Here is a 21,663-nt window from a genome sequence, read left to right as displayed (position 1 = left end):
CAGATGGCCTATCTTACGCCAGAAAAACAGGGGCAACTAACTCACTACTTCAAAATACTAGCAAATTATACCAGGCTAACTGCAAGGAAAAGCCTGCAGGCTCTGGGCTTCATGGCATCTTGCATTCTTCTAATCCCATGTGCAAAGTTGCATATGAGGAAACTTCAATGGTACCTAAAAAACCTATGGTCTCAACACAGCCACAGTTTGGAAACAATAATGCCACTAATCCCATGTTTGCAAAAGGAATTTCTATGGTGGGCCCAAGCATGCCAAACAAACACAGGTCTACCATTCTGCAAGCCTCAAGCAAATCAAGTCATCACAACAGACGCTTCAGACTACGCCTGGGGGGCACACATGACAGACAGGTGCATTCAGGGCAAATGGTCCCAAAAGGAAAAGCACCTTCACATCAATCAAAAGGAAATGCTAGCAGTGATAAATGCAATTACAGCTTTCAAGGACCTCCTGCATCCAGGGAAATTATTGATAAGAACAGACAACACCACAGTAATGTGGTACATAAACAAACAAGGAGGAACACATTCATACCCCCTGTGCAGGCTGGCCATGTCACTTTGGAACTTGGCTCTGGAATGGCAAATCGAACTTCAAGCACAGTACCTGCCAGGTTTGGAAAACATGCTGGCAGACAATCTAAGCAGAAATGTGACAGACCCGCACGAATGGAAGTTGCATCCTCAAGTGTTTACAAAGATAATCCAAGCGTGGGGAAGGCCAGACATAGATCTCTTTGCCTCCCACAGGAATCATCAATTGACAAAATTCTGCTCAAGGACATTCCATCCAAAGGCCTGGAGAGTGGACGCCCTTTCTTTCAGTTGGGCAGCACGGACAGTTTACGCCTTCCCACCTTTGCCTCTTCTGCCCAAGGTGCTCTTGAAAGCAAGAGCAGACAGACCGAAGATGATACTGATCGCTCCAGACTGGCCAAGACAACACTGGTACCCACTCCTGAGGAGCCTAACACATTCTCCTCCCTGGACCCTACCTCTAATGCCTCTTCTACTGACTCAGTACAGCTACAAAACTCTTCACAGTCAGCTGAAAACACTCAATCTGGCTGCATGGAAAATTCCTTAACACCACAACAGACCCTACTCTCCAAGGAGGTGCAGGATGTCATTTTGGAGGCCAGAAGGCCATCTACTAGAAAGGCTTACTCCGCAAAATGGAAACGGTTTTGCGCTTGGAATGAGAAAAAAGGCCAGGATCCTAGAAAACTGAATTTACCTCAGATATTACAGTATCTAGCTGAGCTGTTGAACAGTGGACTTTCATTTTCCTCCATCAAAATCCATGCCTCAGCCATTTCTGCAGAGTACAACACTGATCCACCATTATTCTCCCACCCACTCTTAAGACAGTTCCTCAGAGGGGCTAAGAATATAAGACCTCCAAGGAAACAACCAATACCAGCCTGGGATCTTAATTACATTCTAGAAAAATTAACATTGCCTCCCTTTGAACCAGCTGCCTCAACAGATTTGCAATATTTGTCCTGGAAAACAGCTTTCCTTCTGGCCATTACCTCAGCTCGTAGGGTTTTGGAACTACAAGCCCCTCATGGCTGTGCAGCCCTTTCTCATCTTCCATCAGGACAGGGTTTCCCTACGAACCAACCCGGCATTTATGCCTAAGGTAGTATCCAGGGTAGCTTTAAATCAGGCCATACACTTACCTACCTTTTGCCCCAATCCTCAAAACAAAGGGGGAAAGGCTGCTACATTCCTTAGACAGCTGCATTACTATTTGGACAGAACAAAGCCTTTCAGGAAATCAGAACAACTCTTTGTGTCCTATGCTGTAGGAGCTCAAGGGAAGCCAATTTCCAAACAGACAATTTCAAAATGGATAGGCCATTGCATACGGTTTTGTTACTCCTTTCATGGTAAATCTGTACCTGCAGGCACCAGATCCCACTCCACAAGGGCCACAGCTACCTCTGCAGCCTTCCTCAGAGGAGTCCCTACCAGAGATATTTTGGAGGCAGCCACTTGGAGTTCTGTGCATACCTTCACTAAACACTACCACCTACCTTTATTCTCCAAAACTAGAGCAGGCTTTGCCACTGCTGTGTTGCAGGGCATTCTGGCTCCTCCCAGTTCCACCTAGTGCCTACCACCCTGTGCGTAGCTTTGGGATTCTACCCATCTGTTATGACTGCAGCTGTATGCACGATGAACATAGTACAGTTTTGTACCTACCATAAATGTAGATGGTCGAGTGCTAATACAGCTGCAGTCCAGGTTTCCCTCCTTCCCCTCTGGGTACAGACCTAGTGGCTAACTCCTCATCTCACAACTTGATTGGGTTATCCTTCTATGGTGTATTTGCTTGCAACTACTGGTTTTTGATTATATTGCAATGCATGATTATATATTATATATACATATATATATATATATATATATATTTTTTTATATATATTTTGCCTTCCTTCTGGGGGCACCTGACATCTGGGACAAGAAAGACTGAAGAAAATGGCGTCGGCTGTGTCTTATATACCCCTGTCGCACTGACGTCAGGAAAGAAAGCGACGATAACCGACGCCGGACCTAGACTTTGGAATTCGGCCTACCGAGGACCCGCCTGACGGCAGCAGAACCCATCTGTTATGGCTGCAGCTGTATTAGCACTCGAACATCTACATTTATGGTAGGTACAAAACTGTACTTTTTTTAACATCTGACTTTCATAGCCTCTCACTAGAAAATCATTCTCTAAGTTGTTCAGGTTTCTCAAAAATGGTTCCATCTCTGTGGTAATTCGAGCTAATCTATAGCCTTGGGATTTCACTACATTATACTTGGTTTTTGTAGGATGTAGACTTTTACTGTGGAGTAATAAGTTAACCCTCGTTGATTTTCTGAATAGATCAGTGGTGATTCTGAAGAAAACTGGGACATTGTCACAGGAAATCCTTTTCTGATTAACATCTTAGGTGAAGCCCCATCATTTGTTTATAGTAAGGCCAGGAATATTAGAAGTTTTGTTGAATTTAAACCTAGACCATGTGAGAAAAATCACTAAAAGATGTGAAACTAATTGTACATTTTGTATATTTATACAGCAAGATGATAGATTTTATTGCCCTTATTTAAAGAAGATCATTAAAACCAGTGCAGGGGGTGACTGTAACACTAAAAAAGTAATTCACAGGGCACAGTGCAATGAATGTGATGCATTCTATGTGGGCAAGACTGTAAATAAACTCAAGCGAAGGATTTCATGTCATCTATCAGAAATCCGCTCTGGATGTAAAAATAACGCACTAGCCAAACACCTTTCTCTTCATAAGAGACACACTGGTTTTAAGTTCCAGATCCTGGATCGCATAGACATGGGTGATCTTGAAGGAGACATCCTGAATATTCTGGAGAAACATGAACTCGTGTGGCAATTAAAGCTGAACTCTTTTATAAAGCCTGGACTAAACTACTACTGTTCAATTAAAAGTACACTGGAACTTAGAAAATTGCCACATTGTTTACATGACTAATTGTATTTTATTTTATTTTTTTCTACAAATTGGTTTTAAATACCATTTTAAATCATTTGAAATTTAAGTGTATATTTTGTTTCCATCATCATACATATATATTTTTTTTATTTTTATTATTGTTTTCTGGTTCTTTTTTCCACTTTATTCAAAATGATGGTAATAACAATACTAACTAATTATACAATTATATAGGTTTTTAGGATTCTTGTACACAGACCTGAAGAAGTCTAGAAGAACGAAAGCGATCTTTGTTAATAATAGGTTATGAAAATAGAAACTGATTTTACATGCAAAATGTATATGTATATATTTATATGTAACTTTTGATCGCAAAATGAACTAAGGTTGATATATTTCCAGCCATGTAGTATATTGCCTTGTATAAAATCACAGACTTAATAATCTACTTAATAATTTGGTTAAATAAGATGTACCATTAAAGTACATTAGGGCTATATATTATTATGACAGCTACTAGGTAGGGCAGGACCAGCTCGAATGTCACACTGATGGGGGAAGGGATGTGAATTTAACATGTCTACGAATAACACTTTGTTTTACAGCACAATAAACAACTCCCATGCCTGCTAAAAAGTATATATATATTTAGAAAGCTTGTGAGGAAATTATTGCTCTATTTTTGTTTTACTTGGATCACTTGTCTGTGTACTTAATAAAGGATTTTCGACTGGAAACAGACTGCCTGCCTTGCTTGGATTACTTTCGAATACTTAGTAATACTGTAGAATTATATATTTTCTATTACTTTTTGACTTGACAAGTTTACGTTCGCTACTTCTACTACCATTGTCTGATCTGATTAATATACAGTGATTAACTAGAAATATATGGACTGAAAATCTTCCACACAGAGATTTCTTACACTGTTTTGTTTTTAGACCCACTACACTTTAGTGGGTTGTTTTGAGACTTCGGGGATACCACGGAGATTACTTATTTTTACTCTTTTCCATCCCTTGTGTCTTCAAATTTGCATTCTATTCCCCTGTCATTTCCTGAACTTCGTGTTCAAAGTCTATTTCTAATGTCACATCATCTGCATAATGCAGCTTTGTGGATCTGTCCCTTCCAATCTGTTTGCTAATGCAGTCGGTTACCAAAATGAATGCCATGAGCTCAGAGCTGAACCCTGATGCACTTCCCCACACCCATTGGGAACTCCTCTGTGAACATACTACTCAATCTTACCGAATTCCTCAGTATTTCCCATTTTGGGAGGCGAAATAATAGTGCGCTTTGAATTCTCGAGTGGCCCTTTGAAATCCCAGTTTTGTTTTTATGTTATACTTACATTTTTTAGTTAACGCTGACATCACGCATCGCCGGCATATCCCACAATGTCGTCGATGTACATGGGTGTGCGTGATGGTGACAGCATTGTGAGACAGTGCGGCAGTGCCTAACTGCCTCTCAGTCTGAGATGTATACATTTTTTGAAGGAAAACAAGTCTATAAAGAAATTATAACAAAAATGAATTACAGTTATTTCCTCCAAAAATCAACAGTTTTAGATGGGATTAAGAGGAGTAGAGCTAAAATTTGAGTCAAATCAGGATTAGTTGAGAGGTATGGGACTAGGACAAAAAAATGTAATCCAAAATTACGGACAACTAAGACTAGAAAAAATGTTTTTACAGCAGCCTGTCAGGCAGAAAGTTTGAGAAAAATGCTATGGATATTCAATCAACACTATTTACTAAAATGAGTACCATAAGGTTTTTTGTAATCTGAAGTTGTGGGGAAACACACACACACACACACACACACACACACACACAGATGTAAGGACACTTGCATATAAAAATATAAAATGAATGATGACCCCACGCACAAACACCTAATAGAAAATAATACGGAGCTTTGAACACGTCATTCCTCAAATCCATCTGTAACTACCCCAAACTACATACATTATGTAAAATCGCTGACAGGACCAAACACGCCACTACTGACAACTATTCAACAAGCAACCATCATGCACTTTACTGTTAATCTAGCCATTCATGCTGTCTGCATATGGGCGTGCAGTTAACCCACGATGCTTTGCCACTGCGGGAAGTGTGAATACCTAATGAAGTCCACTGAATATTTGCTATGTTGGATTCTTTACTGTAACTTTGTTCATTTGTGCAACCTCTGATGTGTTGACTATTACCAGTAACTGGATAATTGATCCAGCTGTCCATCTGTATGTTTTGAGCTGTAAGATAATTCAACTGACAAGTAATATTTGCTTGTGGAAATATTTTTATTTTACTTTTTCTGCACTCATTATTTATAGTAACTGTAGTATTGCCAGGTTGTGATCCTTGAGTTAAACATTTTGACCAGTATTAATGGTGGTGCTGCGGTAGTGTTGTCGCCTCACAGTAAGACGTTGTCCTGTTCGATTCTCAGCTAGAGCGTCTTCTCTGTGGAGACATGCGTTAATCGGCGTACCTTCGTTGAAGGTTGTGCGTCAGAGCTGGCAACTCGGCACATAAAAGTCTACTGCCAATCATTAGCAGACCGGAGTTCCGCTGTGGCAACCCCTAACTGGGAAAAGCCGAAAGACAGAACAACATTAAATTTGTGAAGTGGAGGAGCCAAGATATGCAACACCGTATAGCATTAGTTTGGAACCTCATATCAAGTAGAATTAAAAACAAATGTTAGCAATGATGTGGGTAGTCCTTGGTGTATTTTTAAGAATTATTTTTATGCATAGCTCTCAAGTGTACCTTGTTATGAGGAACATTCCTCATTTGGACACTTAAAAGTCCAGGTTCCTCACTCTTCCACACTGAGAAGGTCTGTCACAGATTCAATGTTAAGAACTTTTTAAACTGATATTGTAATTAATACTGAATCATATTAATTCATTAAGAGAGTGTGTTTTATAAGTCTACAATAACACATTTTAATCATCTTGTGAGCTTCCTAGTTGAAGTTTTTAGTAAGCTGTTAGTGAGTGTTCTACATTTTGTCTATTTGTGCCACATTATGATGGGTAGTGTTCGACATTTTAGAACTAAAAGATTGATAACTATGTGGAGAGCTTAAAAAAACACTTATTTATGGCCACCACCCTCCCATGATTTGCAACAAACTGGCAATGGCTGTCACCTACGAATGTTCATATTTAGCAAAGCTTTGTAACAGTGCCTCGATGAGAGTAAAGAAAGCAGTTTACACTCTTTTACAGGCCCTCTATGACTGTTGTATTTGTTACTGTTTCACTATTTCCAAACCAAAGGGTCTGGTCTGACAAGATTTTCTAAAATACGCAGTGACTGTTCTTGTAAGAAATAGTTGTAGCAGCAGCCTTCACAATTAGCATAATGGTGTGAAGAGCATTTTCTCCAGGTCGAGCAGGATATTCGTCTACATGTGTCTTTATATATTGTAATCATCGGGATATCTCCATTAATTTAAAAAGCTGCCCAAATAATGATCAAGACTGAAAAAATGACACAAGAAGAGCTCAGAATTTAAGTTAACAAGATGCTGTGCTGGATTATTGTTTCTTTAGCACTGTGTTAATCAAGTTAACTTCCAGATGTCCAGGGAATTAGGGTTCTGAGGCAACCCTGGGTACATCATTTATTGTAGACCTAAAGAGAGAGCACAGTTTCCAAATGTTGTTGTGTCTTTCGGCTTTTCCCGGTTAGGAGTCGCCACAGCAGAACTCCGGTCCACTAATGATTGGCAGTAGATTTTTACATGCTGAGTTGCCAGCCCTGACGCACAACCTTCAATGGAGGTATGCCCATTCACACATGTCTCCACACAGAAGACACTCTAGCTGAGAATCGAACAGGACAACGTCTTACTGTGAGGCGACAACACTACCACAGCACCACTACTGCAGTATCCAGGACACAATTTGCAAATATAGGGCTTAATTACACTTAGTGGGGGCAGTAACTCTGTAATACAAACTATTTTGTTAAGTTGTGCGATTTATAAAATATGGTTTAAACAAGTTTGCTAATGTTAGTAAGACAGAAAAGTACAGTGGCTAAGGAAATGAAGGAAAGTGGATTTTACTACAGGTTAGGTATCCCAAGGGTGTAGCCAGGCATACTTTTTGTACTCTGCAGAGTACATTTTTTGACCATCATATCAACATGTTTTTTTTTTCAGGTCATGTTTTGTCTACAGCTGTCTAAATGAATGCCTTTAGCAACAGATGCAATATTGCTAATCTGAAAACTATATTTTTAATAGTTTTAGGGGGAACAGCACTAAATGTTACTTAGATTTATTAAGTGCTTGAGGAGCAGCATTTTGAGAGGTGTGTCTATTTTTAAGTGATAGGTGTCAGGGAGGGTAGCACTAAGTGCTTGTGAGTACAAACTGGAATTTGGTTGCTCCACCCTTGAGGTATCTAACTCTCAAATGCCCATAGCTCTTTCAACCAATCAGGGAGAATCAGGGACACTTTCAAAATATCAGTACTATTAACTTCTTGAGAAACTGACAGAATAAAAGAACAGGTTCATAGGTAAGAACTAGGCTAATGACCTCAGGGGACCTTTTTAAGTCTAGCTCTGCTTCTTAAGGTGACGATCAAGCCATGTACTTTGTGTCTATATGGTAAACATGTTGCTGTTTATGGCTCATTGTTTTGTTACAATTCACAATTGTTATGATTTCAGTGGCACACCAGGATGTTTCTGAATATTTAGAATTTAGTTGCATGCTCTTATGTTTGAAATTATTGCTCTGGTTATATTTTGTGTTATTTAAAATTTTGTCTGATTTTCAATTTGCATTTGAATGTTGGTGTTGCACAATTCAATTGGTGTGTGTGGGGTTACATAATTATGCACGCAAATTTTATGTTAATTAGCATCCAGACATTTGGCCAGTTGTACTTACTTTCATGAACGTTAGTCCAGATTTTTGATGTTTCCAGTTTGAGAGTTATGTCTGCGAGACTGAAGCCTGTTCGTACTTGTATTCTAGGGTTGTGCTGCATCCTGAACTGAATCTTTCTACTCATTTCCCATCTTAATTTCTACTACTCTATATATACTCTATATATTTATCAATCACCCTCTCCAATATTTTAATGTGGTGTGTCAAGAGATTGATAATTGATACTCTGTACTTCTTACAGGTGAGTGTCCCCTTTGTTCTTGTATTTATTAGACTGCTTATTCTTCAGTCATCTGGGATAAGTCTTTCTCTCCATGCTGCTGTGATTACTGTCAGGAGCCATTTCTCCCCTAACTCACCCAACCACCTAGATCATCTAATTTCAGCCTGCTGGCTGTTTGCTTTTATTTACAGTACCTTGTATTATCTTCGGACCTACTTGCCCTCACCCATGGATCTCTCGTTCTTCCGTTTGTTCCCATTTGGGGTCTATTTCTGTGACGACCTTCCTCTTGAAGTGCTCTGTTCTTGCACTTTCTCCGGATGTTCTAGCTGAAAATGTTTCTGTGATCCAGGGGCAGAAACATTTAAAATCAGCTGTTGACTTTTCTTACTACTACCTTCTTTTCCATTCTCCATTATCCCCGAATTACATCACATACTGGAGCTCGCTTCTACCACCTTGTTTGTTTATTGGAGTAGTGGAAGCTGTAGGTGTGTTTTTAACCGAATCATATGACGTAGTGGGAAACTCCATGGTAACTGCATGCCGATAGGCTGCTGCTACAGTTCTCTGCGGGAAGTCATCTAACTCATTCAAAGAGTTATGTTTACGATAACTAATCTTTGTATTATTTTGGTGTTCAATTGTAGGCCAAGAGAATATATGGCCTTTTTGGAAATCTGTTATATCCCTTTAAAGTTTTTGTTTTTTGGCCGCCTCAAGCCTCTCATCCGGTTGCTGCAGTCTGTCAAGCATTTTCTGATAGGTGGTAAGCATGCTGGAGAAGCAGGGCATTTCCATCAAAACATTCTCTATATTTAGTATTTCTTCTTTTAACCCATTCTCAGTTTTTAAAAAGAAATCATTCATCAAGACCATATAATCAAGGCTTAGTTTCAGATTAAGTTGTTGCCAGCATTTAAGGAGCTCTGGATAGGCATTACCATAAGGTGGCATCTTTAAGACTCGTAAGCCTCGTGGGACAATACCCATATCCAGATAACCGCATTTATAAGTTCCCACTTTTCTTTCCAGTAACTCTAATTTCTTATTAAAATCCATTGTAGCATCTGAGGCTGTGGCTGAGGCATTTGTAATCCCCGGCATTAACCGCATAAGCGGATTATTTTCCTTATACAAGTAATGCCTATCCAGAGCTCCTTAAGCACTGGCAACAACTTAATCTGAAACTAAGCCTTGAAGTTGCTAAAAATAGAAAATAAATAATAGAAAATGAAGTACTTCTTCCATCTGCCTTTGATGTCCTGTGGACTGGTGAGCAGGCTGTTGCTGGAATCCCTTATGAATGGTATATGATGACGATCTTCTTTATCCTTCTTTTTTAGCCTTGTATCCTGATACAGTTTCTTTGCGCCATGTGCTGAGTTACTTTCCAGAAGGTGGTAGAGTTGCTGTGATACCTTCTCCTTTGCTATTGCAGCTGCTCTCTCAGCCTCTTTGTTAGCCAACCAATATTCCTTCTTTTCTGTCTCCCACTTTTTCCTGCACTCCTTTCTTTTCCTAACTTCCTCAACTTTTGCATTTTATCACCTGCTTTCCTAACATACCTTGTATCCATAACTGGCTTGTTCAAATATCTAACATCTTTCTATATCACCTGTTGCAGTATTCATTACATTAGGGATCCCCTGCCAAGGGTAGCCTGACGTCTGGTCATTATACCAAAGCATTAGGTTGTAATAGGGACATCATATGTCACATGTAGGTTATAAAGGTTACATATGGATATACCTTCCTCAGAACTTCTTTGCCATCAGTCCGAATGCTATCTCCGATCATTGGTTTGAATGCTGCTTTGTCTAATGGATACCAAGCCATTTCAGATAAGTGCTTTATTGGAGTTTTTCTCATAATTTCAACTTTTTACTTTTTGTTATAAGGTTACATGTCATCCAGAAAGGGAAAATGCTAGTGTGGGAATAGGATTCCATGTAAGGATCATCATGAGCAAGTGTTTGTTTTGCTTAGGTGCTTCTCAGGACCATACGTCATGCCCTATTTGTCAGACATTTGTCTCTAAAACTCTTTTTTGTCATTCCTCCTCCATCTACCTGGAAAACTAACATCTTAAGTTGTTGGTGCAGGGTACAATGGTGGAATCATCCTGGCCCAAGGGTCAGCCATCTGCTAAGGGGAAGGCCAAAAAAATTAGGTCAGGTTCTGCTGCTGTACTGCATCCCCCAGACACTCTTGAGGCTGGTGAAAGCCAGGATTATTGCCCAGTTTGTCCATCGGATTCCTCTGCCACAACTGCTTCAGAAGCCGCCATGGATCTGGCTTCTTGCACATCCTTGGAGGCTCTGCAGATCTCCATTTCAGATGTTCTGGGGGAACCGCAGCTGTAAATTTCTGAGAGACTGAAAGGTTTTCTGCAGATACTTGTTAGGGAGAAGATTCCTACTACAATAACTAAGTGTCTGCAAGGGTCTGAACCTCCTAAGATATTTAGGGCAGATCTCTTTAAAGAAGTAGCAGAAAACTAAGCATATTTCTCCTGCTTCTAAGGATCCTCAGCATGAATGGCAGGATTTTACAGAAGGGTTATTCAGTGCTCTTATTGCTTTGAAGCCCCCTCAGGGAGTATCTGTTCTTGCCCCCTCCCTGATCTTCTACTCTTAAGAGGCCTAGGGACCAGGATTCTTCTGATGCGAATGTAGACTCTAATGAGAAGTCTTTAGCCCATTCCTCCTAGATTCCCTCTGTATGTGTTATGGTTCTGTGGAGGAGGACTCTATCAGTTTAGACTCTTCTTTTGAAGAGAATTCCTTTGGGGACACGTATTTATCATATGATGGATTTTTCTTAATTTGAATTGTACCCATGTTTCTGATGCTGAGAAGAGGTATTATGAATTCCTCCAAATGGAGTCTCCTGAGACTGCTGCATTTCCTCCTGTTCTTGCTGCTATGTTGGACACATTTTCAGCAGTTTCCCAGGGCCCTGATTCCCAGACCCCTGCTCCTAAAAAATCTGATAGGTTTAATAAGGTACCTGGTGATTGTAAATTTCTTCACCAGTATCCCTCTCCTGACCCCTCTGTTATTTCTGTTTCTTCTGATAAGCCTTCCAAGCTTTACCTTCTACTAAGCTGCATCCCGCTGACAAGGACAGCAGAACCATGGAAAGATTGATGTGTACACTGCTGCTACTCTGGCCTTTAGGGCTGTGAATTACAGGATCCATATGATCAGGTATGTTTTTATCCTTCTCTCTCAGGCTTTTCAAGTTATTTTATACCTTCCTGATTCTGAGGGGAAGGCTTCGGCTCTTTCTTTGTTGGGGTCCTCTTCTCAAGTGGCTCGCCATTCCATTAAATGTAGTTATGGTGCAGCTGATGCCTCTTCAAGAGATGCTGCCTTTGGTTTTGTGTTAAGGAGATATTCTTGGCTTTGCTTTCAACATCTGCCTGGTGATATGAAGGCCAAATTGATGGGTGCTGCTCTTAACAATGAAAATCTCTTTGGTTCTGCAGCTGCTAAGCTTTTTAAGTCTCTGCAGGAGAAAGGTAAAGCTATGCAGGAATTAAAACATATTTTGCTTCCCCTGTTCCTCAGTTTCAGAGGAATTATCCTACCAAGTTTCCCTTTGTATGTATACATTCTCGCCCTCCTCCCAAAAGTAAGAAGGATGAGCCCCTCTAGAACTCTTTTAAGTCAACTCAGACTCCCTACAGTTCAGAAGCCTCCTTTTCCAGACAGCCAGATTCTGTTGGACTGTCTTCTTTCATCCCCCAAGCCAAATTCCTCTACCTTTTCATCTTTCCCTGTCCCTTCACAGTTGGTTAAGGATCACTCAGGGTTCTTGGGTTCTATGCATCATTAGTCAGTGGTATTACATGGTTTGGAAATACCTTCCTCCTTTTTTAGGTATTACTCAAAATCCTCAATAACAACTGCCCTTTTTTTCTGGATGTACTTCAGAGCCTTTTGTTTCAAGGCGCCATCCAAGCAGTTTCTGCTCCTCAAAAGGGAAGGGGTTTTATTACAGAGTGTTCCTGGTTCCCAGGAAAGAAGGCACCTGGAGACCCATTCTGAATCTTTCCTAGCTTAACACCTTTTTAAAGGTTCCTTCCATTCAAATGTTTTTTATTTGTACATTGTTTCCTCTTCTTGTGCCCCAGGCTGTCCTAGTCTCTCTGGATCTCAACAATACCTATCTCCGTATCCTTGTTTGTCCCAATTTCAAGAAATATTTATGTTTCTCTGTTTTGTCCTTGCATTTTCAGTTGTCTGCTTTGCTGTTTGGCCTCTCTGCTGCCCCAACGGTCTTCACCAAATGCCTTACTCCTGTGATTTCTTTTTGCAGGATGAAGGGAATTCAGATTTTTCCTTATCTGGACAACCTGTTCATTCAGGCTTCCTCTCCAGAGACTTTTCTTCAGCATCTTCACTGTGCTATTTGCCTCCTGCAAAAACCTAGGGTGTAGAGTGAATTTCCAAAAATCCTTCCCAACTCCTTCTCAACATCATGTTTTTCTTGGGTGCAGGCTCTGGATCATTCCTATGCTGCCATCGCTGCCACCTCCCAAACCTCCTTTTTAGCACCTTTTTCCTGTGGTCTCAGTTACAGCCAGGGGGGTTTTAAGGACTCCGGGGTACATGGCATCCAACATTCCTATGCTTCCACCTGCCAGACTTCACATGAGAAAGCTACAGAGGTTCCTAATGTCAGTTTGGCTTCAACATTCTCATCCTTTTGATTTTACAATTCCTGTTCTTCCCTGCTTCAAACTAAAGCTTCAGTGGTAGATTCATTAACTGTCCCTCAACCCACGGCTTCCTTTTCAGCCTCCAGTCCCCACTCAAGAACTCTTTTCAGATGCCTCAGTTGCAGGGTGGGGAGCTTCTTTTAGCCCTCTAAAAGTTCAGGGCCTTTGGTGCCTTCATCAAATGAAGGACCATATCAACATCAAAAAGATGAGAGCTGCTCTTCTGGGTGTCTGGGCCTCCCATTCTCTATTTCTTCCAGGGTCCCTTAAAGTCTTTACAGACAATACCACGGTGATGTGGTACATCAGCAAGCAAAGGATAAACTGTAGGTATCAGCTTGCTACAGACCAGCTCTTCAGATTTGGGATCTGGCTTTCCAATATCTGATGACACTTCAGGCTGTTTATATTCCTTCAGATCAGAACCCTGTAGCAGACTGTCTGAGCAGGTCCTAACACAGACTCACAAATGGATGCTTTACAGAGATGTGTTTCTGGATATTGTGCACCAGTGGGGTACTCCTCATGTAGGACTTTTTGCCTTCCCTCTGAACAGACAACTTCCTGTCTTTTGCACCATGTCCTCTGCCTTGGAAGATGGGTGCCCTGTCTTTTTCTTGGAAGGGGATGTTTCTTTATGCCTTCCCTCCACTTTCTTTCATACCAAAGATACTGTTCAAGATTGAATAAGATTCTTCCAAAATCTTATTGGTGACTACCTTTTGGCTCAGACAGCATTGGTTCCCTCTTCTTCTGAACTTTGCCTAGGGCAACCATCACAAGTTACCTCACAGGGTGGATCTACTCACACAAGGCAAGGAGTCTCTCATCCATCCCCACCTGTCCATTCTTCAGCTAACACTGTGGATGATAAGGTTTTGATCCCCTTTAGACATGTTTTTTCTGAGGAGGCCAGGAAACTTACTACCAGCAAATCTTATTTGTCCAAATGGAAGAGATTTTCTATTTGGTGTCTTGCTCATAACCTGGATCCACTTTCTATGGATGTTCTGTGGTTCTCTTATTTGTGTGAATTGTTTTATGCAGAATTGTCATATTCTTCAGTTAAAGCCCATCTCTCAGCTATTCTGCTTGTCTGCCTTTTGACTCCACCTTTGGCTTCTAGATTTGACTTCAAACAATTTCTTAAAGGCATCCTTCACTTTAGGCCTCTGAGGAAGCCTATTCCTCTTCTCTGGGACTTTAATTTTGTTCTTGAAAAACTGACTCAGGCTCCTTTTGATCCTGCAGCTTCAACTTCCTTGCAGCATTGTACTTGGCAGACTGTTCTTCTTTTGGCCCTTACTTCAGCTAGAAGAGTGTCTGTGCTTCAGGCCCCTTATGGCTGTCCCTCCTTTTTTAGTTTTTCATAGGAACAGGGTGTCTCTTAGTACTAATCTTTCATTTATGCCCAAGGTGGTTAATGACTAGTCTGCTAGTGAGTAAGTTCTTCACACCTTGTATTTGCATAGACAACTCAGATATTATTTGGATAAGACTAAAGCCATTCCTAAATCTGAGTAGCTTTTAGTTTCCTTTCATCTTATGGCTTTAGGTTTGGTTGTTTCTAAGCAAACTGTTTCTTCCTGGATTTCTAAGGCCATTTCATTTTGTTACTCTTTTCATAGGAAAAGCCCTTCTTCTTTTGTTAAAGCTCAGTCTACCAAGGCTGTAGCTTCTTCTGGTGCTTTTTTAAAAGGATTGGATACAAACTCCATCCTTGAGGCAGCTACTTGGACTTCTGTGCATACTTTTACCAAACAAAAGTGAGATATAGTTTCCAGGTATAGAGACACATTTCCCAGGACTATCCTGCATGGCTTTCTTGAGGGCTCTGCTAGTCCTTTTTCCTCCCAGCTTTCCTCTTAAGCTTTTGTACTCTCCCTAATATAAGGAATACTGCAACAGTGATATGGAAGGACATAGTACAGTTGTGTGAAATCTTACCATAACAGTCGATGTCCTTCTCTTCACTGTTGCAATAGTCGCTCCTTCTCTCCTCCCGCATTTTTTATTTTTCTTTCTGGATGCACATGTTGCTCTTTTTCTCATTGGACTGTTGTTCCTCCTGGGACCTTTTACTTCTGAGTAAGGTACGTCCATATGTCACCTTTATGCCCCATGCCGTGAGTGGGGAGCACATGTGTGATGTACAACATCCCTATTATAACCTAAAGCTTCGGTATACTGGCTAGGTGTTTGGCTTCCCTTGGCGGGGAATCCCTAATGTAAGGAATACTGCAACATTGAATAGAACATCATCTAACATCTGCTGTTAAGGTAAGAGTTTACACAACTGTACTTTCTGTAGGCCTCACACATGCTGTTTTGATTTACTGCCATTCTTCTTCATCTCAACCTATTTCCTCCTCTTCCTGAGCAGATAGAGGCACAGGTATTTTCTTGACTTCTTAGGGTTTCACTCCATTAAACTTCCAGGTCTTCAGCCTAATCTTTGTTGACCTAACAGCATTCTCTAACCACTGGTTGCAGATGATTGTGACCACCAGTGGTTTATACTATAGGCTGACTGTTTCACTGGGAATGGCTATGTAATCTCTGATTCTACTCCAGTACCCTTTCCTTACATGAGGAAATCTACCTGAGTTGCATGTTGGTCACTTTTGTATGTGACCTTGTGACTCTCTCTCTTGCTGAATAATGGCTTAGCCATCATTATGCCATTTGCCAGATAGAAGCTAGAATGCCTGTCCTTTATTACTATTGTCACATCCATGTGGACCTAGGCAGTCCTCATATCCTGTTCTGTCCTGATATGAACATTCAGGTCTCCCATACAGAGCTAAAACTGGCTTATCTAGCAACCCAGGACCGGCCTCCGATCCAGTGCCCTGCCTCTTCAGATCTTCATTCAAATATCAAAAAAATAAATAATTAAATTAAAAAACAGGTCTGCTGTGTTACTTTAACACTCCAAGCTAGATCCCCATCCCCACTGCACTTCAATGGAAAAGTTAATATTAAAAAAAAAAAAAAAAAAACGTTTTGTTATTTTTTTCAAACTGTAGCAACCTGAGACCTACATCTTACCCCACACAACACAATGATATGCTGAACGGACTTTCTTACTATGCTTCTGACCCCATGATCAACACCAACGCATGTAGTCCTGTTTTATCTACTAGGTCCTGCAATTGCTGCCTGAATACACTGTTTTCCTCACCATGGCAACCCTGTTGAGGGGTATAGGCTGAAACTGTGAATACGGCCCTGTCATTGCACTAGAATATGACTGCCATGAATCTTTCACTGATTTGATGACATCTCTCATTCTCATCAAAAGGCTCTACTTCACCCCAATTCATACACCATTTCTAGTCTGAACCTTCCCTAAGTAGCAGACTCTGGATCCTAAACTAAGTGGCTTTGTTGTGCTGGCTGTCTACATTTCCAGGATACACAAGATGTCCAGTCTTTTCCTCCTTACCATCTTGTCTTCCTATTCCAAGCTGCATCCTTCAAGTCGATTTATGTTAACTAGAATAATTCTTTGTTCGTGCTTGACAGATTGACTGGTTTTACATCCAGCTTTTGCACAGTAGAGCTATCCCAGGAAACCCAGGTTGGGCAACTGGACACCTGCCAACAAGTAACCACTTGTCCTAGGGCTGATAAGCTTATGGCGGGCACACAGTATCCAGCTGAAGCACAAAGACCTCTCCCACCATTAATGTGGGTCCTTGGCATAAACATGAGTAGTTAGCCCTGACATGGCATACAGTCTGTGATCGTGCTCTTCTATCTAGAAGATAATGCCCACCATAGTTGATATCTAAAGTGGTTGATCTGCAGTCTTTCCCAAACAGGCAATTGCGTGAGTATGAGGTAAAAAAATCCAGTGTGGTTTGGAGAGGTGGAATTATATGGAGGTCAGGATCAAATTCTATACCATGTGCATGTGAGGTAAAAACTTTAACAAATATGCCAGCTGTATTCTTTCCTGATGGCAACTGTGGTGGCATCTCCATATTTGTCAAGGACCATGTCACCTCCAGGCAGATTCCCAGAGATCTACAAACTGGACTACTAGAACCCCAGAATACCGTAAACGGGAAATAATATCAACTTGTAGCTTATTACAGTACACCCTCAGTACCCCTGATGAATTTGTAAGATTCCTAAATATACTTTATGAACTCCCTACTAGCAAAAATTCAATTGTATTGGGAGACATTAGTTACCCCTCAGTAAACTGGAGCTCCTGTACTTTCAATGTAGGTAAAAAACCTTGGAGCAGGTAGTTAACAAAACCCACTCAATGATGCTCTGTTGATCTAACACTTAACAAATACGTTGACTTCATGCACTATTCACCTGGTATCTCCTTACCTGGATAGGTAGGACCATAAATGTGTGGCATTCACCTTAAAAATGCATAACAAATAATATTGCATAATATAACATATATAACATAATAATGCACAGTGGTGCAGTGGTAAAGTTGTCACCTCACAGCAAGAGGTTCTCCGGTTCGATTCTCGGCTGAAGGGCCTTCTGTATGGAGTCTGCATGTCCTCACTGCATTTGTGTGGATTTCCTCCAGGAGCTCCGGATTCCTCCTACATTACAAAGACATGTGTCTGGAGTATTTGTCCCTGGGCCTCCACTGAAAATTGGCTTTGTTCCAAGTCGGACTTTCCCAGTTAACAAATGTTAAATAAATAAAGCCCTTGCAGCTAATATATCTAAATTCAAGGACTTTAAATGTGCTAACCATCCAATCCTATGATGAGGCTTTAAAATTCCATTATGTCAGCATAACCTCCAAAGTTGTCCCAGCATGTAGCTTCACAAAGGAGTTCTATATACATTTAGGTAAATGCATATTGTTGGCTGTCCCAGCAAGAAAAAAAATATGAGAAACCCTCTGGTGATCCAACAACATAAATAATCTTTGTAACAAAAGGGGAAAAAATACACAAGTTATACAGCAGATCCAAAGTTTATCCTAGTATGAGTATTAGGTCAGCTAAAGCAAGCCATGAATTCAGATTAGCTAAAGAAGCAAAGGACAATCATAAATCTGTCTTTCCTTGCAAAACACACCACTCAGTATTGCTCCGAACTTGTTCAAAATCACACTTCCCACTCAGATCCAGTAGTTATTGGCAATTTCCAGTACTAACTTTAACCCTGAGACTTCTATCCTAAGTCCGTGAATTCCTAAATCCCTTACACTCCCTACTGGAACATAAACAGGCCAAAAACACTTCTTCCATGGGGTTTGACAGTCTACCAGGGTATTCAATAAATAGTGTTAAGCAGTTACTCACAGAGTCACTCCTCAAACTATTTACATAAACTGGCCTACAGGATTTGCCACCAACATCTGGTGCACCAGAGTTCTGATGGCCTTATATAACAGTTGGCCCTACCAATGAATCTGGAATTATATTCCTATCAGTCTTACAAACCTCATTTGTAAAGCCATGAAACATTTTCCAATTGAGTTCATAAAATATGATAACAGACATGTTATTAGGCTTGACTATTAAGTTGGCTTTGTCAGGGGAAGATCCTGTCTAATGAATCTGGTTAACTTTTTTTTTTGGGGAGCTGTTGACTGTAATCACTCACTTCTGCTTGACACTACACCCCATGTAGGCACTACAAGTAAGCTAAGTGCTTTAAAAAAGAACATCCCTATTTGGTAAGATGGATAGCAAACTTGCTAAAAGACAGAACCCACACAGTGTGAGTGAAAGGCACCTGATTAGAAAGTACGAAAGGAACCAGTAGTGTCCCTTAGGGCTCTTAGTTGAGATCCCATCTTTTCAACGTGCACTTTCCTGATCTCTAGGCTGACTGGGACCTGTTCCTAATTAGTTTTTTCAGATAACTGCAGATGTGTAGTAATTGTCAAGCCCCACCACCAAACTCTTCAGTAGCAATTCCCACTCCTAGATACCAAGACTATTGAAAATGGGCTCAAATAAAAATAAAATACAATGTCATCACATTTGGTAGACAATCCCACCCCTCAGCTTACAGTATAAGCAATACCCCACTACATAGGAAGAATTTAGTTGGGTATCGTGGAACATGGGTTGATAATTCCATTAATTCTGGACAAAAGAAAGTGCCAGTTTTTAATAAAATAATTCATAAGTTTACCTTTATTCAGACATGGAACTAAAACATTTGCTTTTGCATTTAAAGTTTTGTCTTACATTTGTGACATTTCTGAAGTAGACATGGGTAGACCATAGGGACATACACTACGAAAGTTTATGGAGCAATGTTTTATATCCCATAATATCCCTTATTTACTATGCATTTAGGTTTGTAGTTAATCAGAGGCATCAGCCATCTTACTATACTTTTACCAGATGGTTAGAACCCTTATTTATAAAATTAAGTGTAATACAAATAAGGAATATAAAATATATAGTTCATACCTTTAGGCAGCTGTTTCTTTTCCTTTGCTACTGCTGGCTTCCCAGTGGCAAATAAGGCTAGCTGTCTAGTTGTAATGCTGAACTCAGTGGTCCAAATACGTACAATTGTTTTTAATAATTTCTACAGTGTCATGAAATATTACTTGAATCATCAGCTTATGTCATCTCTTGATAAAAGAGGATGAGGTGGTATGGCAAACATACCGATTAGTTACTCTGAGTTTTTCAAGTGTCCAGAAGTGCCTAGAATTTGCTTCCATCTAATTTTCATATACCACCATATTTCATTTCTGATTCAAAAAGAAATTCAGATGGAGTTTAATGTGCTTCTCATTTTGATTTGTGTGCTAAACTTCAGTTTTAAAGTTCTTCTTAATATATGCCAGAATCTGTAATTAGATATAGAAGGACACCAGCTTTAACTCTGTGTCTGTGCCAACAGAAGACCATTTGCAATATAATTTTATGAGTAGTTTGTTTATATTTCTAAACCCCACCCTGAACAGTTTGTTGAAAAGCGGGCTCTTTTTGGACAGAATCGTGCCATTTTTCCATGCACATGCATTTAGCATTTCTCGTCGCCTTTTACACTTTATTTTCACTGTTCCTGTTATTTCAGATGTTGTCTGTACAAGAATGACTTCCAATAGACTTTACTTTGTATCAGTAGTATATTGCTTGCTAGAACATTCTTTAGTGGATTACTGGTTCCTGGTGGCCATCGTGGCAGTAACCAGATAGGGTACTGCAGTTTTTTTCCTCGTTTTTATCAGGAACCAAGTTTTATTCCTCACTTTAGGCATGACTTGGCACCGCTGATAAACTGCAACTTACCTCTGTCATCTAGTCACTTGTGTTAGTACATGTAACACCATTTGGAACAAGTATAAATCTTTCAGTTGGGTATTTGGTCTTTTGTTTATAGTTATGGCACTGATTTTATTTACATGAATATGACACACCTTGTATGTATTGCATGTAGTTGAATTAGAGTAATAGTTGGTCATTATTTTTATTATGCAGCTATTACATTTGATAAATTTATTCCAAGTTTAAGTTTAGAATAATAATAGTTTGTATACAATTTAGTCATAATGGCATGAAGTAATATATTTATATCTCTTAATTTTAATAGAGGCAAGAAAAGATGATTCTGTGTATCTGTTTTATGTCTGAGAATAAATTTTAGACTCTACACACAGTTTATCAGTTTGTGTGTCTTTACTTCTTCCACATCTTATGAATCTATAAAAATGTTTCTATTATTTTCAATATCTTTATATAAATTTTCTTCAAAGTTTTCTTGATCTTGCCTTACACTATGCTTAATCTGTTTGTCCAAATTGTTTATTTCAGTTGTCAAAGTTGTACTTCGACCTGTCTTCCATTTCTTATATTTTTGCCTCTCACTTTAATCAGATATCTTGTTCTTATGGAAATAGGTCCTGTTGTATGCCTAGATACTGATGTTAAACATTTTTTTGATTTTTTGCACTCAATTTCTCTTTCAAAACTTTCCACATTCCATCTGCAGTTTTTCCACTGAACACCTCACTCCAATTAGTTTTAGATAGTGACTGTTTTGTTTCCACATAATCTGTAATTAACCTTCTGTGCATTGGCTTAGATTTCATTTTGGCAGAATTTTCTAGCAACAAATTAACCTTTATTAACCACATGATCACTGCACATCAATGGTGGTAAAACTTGACTTGAAGTTACAGTAATTCTTTTGGGAACACAAACAATGTCTAGTATATTCCGTCTCCTGGCAGTTTTTTTTTTTTTTTTTTAACAGTCTGGAGCAATAATTGTTCCTGTATAAACACTGTGAATAATTTCTTTACTAACGTTGTTGTATCAATATTATTCCAGTCTG

The 21,663-nt window shown here is 39.8% G+C and overlaps 1 protein-coding gene across 2 annotated transcripts in view; it reads left to right on the top strand.

The window, feature by feature from the left end:
- PRKCA (protein kinase C alpha) overlaps positions 1–21,663 on the top strand; it is a 2,412,375-nt gene that overhangs the window by 1,540,573 nt on the left and 850,139 nt on the right. The window lies entirely within an intron of this gene.

This window comes from Protopterus annectens, chromosome 10.part0 (assembly GCF_019279795.1).
Source record: "Protopterus annectens isolate FY-2018-M chromosome 10.part0, PAN1.0, whole genome shotgun sequence".
Taxonomy (NCBI): domain Eukaryota; kingdom Metazoa; phylum Chordata; order Ceratodontiformes; family Protopteridae; genus Protopterus; species Protopterus annectens.
Note: the sequence above shows the minus strand (reverse complement) of the source record. Positions and strands in the feature narration are given on the sequence as shown.